We start from the raw sequence: 3,945 nt of genomic DNA, 5'->3' as shown, positions 1-3,945 counted from the left end.
TTAGGTAATACACAAATTATCATCTAGGTTATAAATCATTCTCATGAATCTAGATCTCATGGTTGGAGGACACTTAAAAAACATTTCATTAACTGTCCATCTGGTGCTGAAATTCCTCCTATAAAATAACTGGCAAGTGCTTGTTTATTTTTCCTTGACATGTCAGGTAACAGAAAACGCATTACTTCTTTGAACTCTTCACCTTTTTGAATAATATGTTAAAAATTTTATTATAAGAACAAAAATGGGTTACAGTGTCTCCAGTCCTAAGTTGTCTCCTTGAGTCCACATAAAAAAAACCCACAACAAAACAAATTAAACCTTCTACTCCCTACTCACTCCCCCCCAAAAAACATAGGTAAGCTCATGTCCCTGAAAAACCTTTTTTTCTAAGCCAAATGTAACACTTCCTAATATGGGATGGTTTCAAATCATCCTGGTTACCCTAATGGACAGGATTTAGTTTCTTTTTTAAGGTATAGTCTCAGGCATGGTGAAGTATTTTTGTAAAAGTTGTAAAAGTAAGATATTTTCATTGCAAATGGTTAAGATAACTTTTTCCACTTCTCATTCCCCTCTCATATTTCTCCTCATGTAAAGTGATGCTGAAATGGCCATCAGAATTTCTAAATTAAAGTTAAAGGGAAGTTGTGTTAGAGGTGTATTTAGTTTGGGTGTAGGAGAATAGGCATTATGTGGTTTACTGAAACTTCCATATACAGTTAACTGACTATTAGCTGTCTTAGTGTAAGAATGGCTTCCAGGAAGATTCCAACCACTCACCCACTGTGCTAATTTCACTCAGAATTGTGACACTAAGTTGCAGGTGTATTAGGAAGCTAATGAAAATGCTATGTCATTTTTATGAGTTTTGTGATACTGAATAGATTTTTCAGCTTTTTAAAATATAAAATGTGATATGCAGTGAGCTTTACCCTTACAATGGGTAAATTTTATGGCATGTAAATTATACCTCAATAAAGCTATTAAGATGCTACATGATTTCTTTTCTTACTTTAACTATATATTTATTATTATGCCCAAAGTAAAGTAAGAGTATACAGCCAGGTTTGTATAAAAAGCTATACCAAGCATCATACTTAAGGGTAAAATGTTGAAAGAATCCCTTTGAGACTGAGAATTAGACAAGGGGATCACTATTATTACCTTTGTTCAACATTGTATTAGAAGTTCTAGTGAGTACAGTAAGCCAATAAAAAGATATAAAAGGTATAAGAATCAGGAAAGAAGAAATAAAGTTATTCATTATACAAAAACTATGACTATAGAAAATCTAAAAGACTAAATACAGAAATATTATTATAATTAATTACTGAGTTTAACAACAGTGCTGAATAAAAAAATTGGTATGTAAAAACCAGTTGCACTTTTATTAGATTTTTTGCACTTTTAAAGAATAGCCACAATTAAAATAAAAAGATATAATTTATAATCATATAAAACTATAAAACATTAGCAGTAAATATAACAAAGAAGGTGCAAGAGGAAGTTGAATCTAAAATTTTCATCAAAGTGCAAAAGTCAACAATAGCCAAAGTACTTTTGAACAAAGTGGGGCAACTTTCCTTATCAGATGTCAAGACTTATAAAAGCCATAGGAATTAAGGCTGTGGCATGGAGAGAACTAAATAGAGAGTTCCAGAACAGACCCACATATATAGAGAGATTTGTTGTATAATAAAACTGACATGTTAGATCAGTGAAAGAATCTATACTTTAAAAAAATATTTTTTTTATTTCAGTGAGGAAGGGAGAGAGAGAGAGATAAAAACATCAATGATTAGCAAGGATCATTGATCGACTGCCACCTGCACATCCACTACTGGGGATCGAACCTACAACCTGGGCATGTGCCCTTGACTGTAATTGAACCCAGGACCATTTAGTCCACAGGCCAATGCTCTAACCATTTAGCAAAACCAGTTAGGACAAGAAAGTATACTTTTCAAAATTGGTGCTCAAACAATTCGTTTTCCATATGGAAAAATAATAAATTAGACTCCACCTCACAACATGCATGAAAAAAAAAAAAAAAAAAGAACACCAGGTGGATTAGAAACATAAATGTGAAAGGCAAAAATATAAAACTTTTAGAAGAAAATATTAGAGAATATCTTAGTGATCTCTATCCAGTGAAGGATTTCTAAAAGAAGGCAGAAAATGTATGACATAAAGGAAAAGACTGGTAAATCAGAGTACATTAAAATTGAGAACTTCTATTTATCAGGAAACACTACAAGAGAATGAAAAAACAAGCCATAAATGTAACTACAACCAAAGATTAATATCAGATTATAAAGAGATGTCTAAGAATCTATAAGCCATAAAAAAATAAATAAATAGAAATGTAGGCCAGAAACCAGAATAGGTTCTTCTCAAAAGAGAAATCTCAAATGGCCAACAGCTGAATTACAAGATGCTCAACATTAGCAACCAGAGAAATGAAAATAAAAATAAAAATAAAATAGTGTTTTACACTCACTAGAATCCTAAAACCAAAAAACTATGGAAAGTACCAAGTGTTGGCAAGCATGTGGAGGAAGTAGAATGTTCATCCATGGCTCGTTGGAGTATACATTTATGTGAGCACTTTGGGAAAGGGTTTGGCATTACACAGCAGAATTGAACATATGCAAATCCCAGGACCCAGAAATTCCACTCTGGGGTATATAACTTAGAGAAACTGTAGCACATGTACATCATTCCATCAATATTATTCCATCATCATATAAAATAGTAGAATAAATAAATAATGGAATATTATATAGCAGTGCAAATGAACTGAAACTAGATGCATCAACATGTTAATCTCAAAACACACAATGTTGAGTAAAAAAGCAAACCACTGGAGCATATATACATACAAACAGCTAAGTTCTATTTATGAAAAAATTCCAAAACAGGAAAAGTTAAATAATATATTGGTTAATGATGCATTTAGTTAGTAAAACTATAAAAAACACACAAATCAATGATTATCACTAATTTGAGGGTAGTGGTTACATCTGCTGGGGGAGGGGAGATGCTAGCAGGGAGATGTCATCAAGGAGGGTCCCTCAGAGGGTTTTAAGATACTGAAATTAATGTTCTATCTTAGGTGGTGAGATGTTCACTTAGGTGGTGAGTACACAGATATTCAATCCTTAAAATTATTCTTGATATTACATTAATATTTTATATATCCCTTTGTGTATATTTTATCATTTTATAGTAGAAACAAATCAGTGCCTAGAACTAAACACACAACTCTAGCTAATTGATCATACTAGGAGACAATCACCTCCTTCATTTTGAGTACTTTGACTTTGTTTTGTGAACCCAGGTTAACATTTATACTGCTAAACTTTCTATTATTTGATTTGGCCATTTTTTTCACTTGTCCTCCCAGCCATCCAAGCTCTCACCAGACCAGATCATCTTCTTCGATAATGATCATCTTTCAGATACTGACATTTCTGAGCCAGCCAGGCTTGAGGTCCAAATCACAGCTGGCAGATGTGTCAACTTTTCTGAAAGCCCATCTTAAAGCAGATTCCTTAACAAGATCACAACCTGTTTATCCTGAGGTTATCTGTTTATAGCTCAGCCAAAGAAGGCAATGCCTCACATGAGGTTATGCTGATAAGATGATGATAGCATATTCTCACTCAAGAAGAATACTATTTCCTGAAAGGATAAAACCCCAACAGGGAAAACCCCTGATGTTCTCATAGGTAGGGCTGGACTGCTACCCAAGCTGATAACATAGTTCCGTCCAGAGAAGGAAGGCCGAATGCACTTATTTATTCCTGGACGCTCTGTGGGTAGGTGTACATCTTTCATATCTTAAAGACTCACAGAACTTGAGCTGGAAAGAGGTCCCAATCCTGAAGAACCTTTTCAGAATCCAGGGTGCTGAATTTTTCCTGCTGCCTAGAGGTTCCA

This window comes from Pipistrellus hanaki, assembly GCF_964339955.1.
Source record: "Pipistrellus hanaki genome assembly, chromosome: X".
Classification (NCBI taxonomy): Eukaryota; Metazoa; Chordata; class Mammalia; order Chiroptera; family Vespertilionidae; genus Pipistrellus; species Pipistrellus hanaki.
This window is presented reverse-complemented; position numbering follows the sequence as displayed.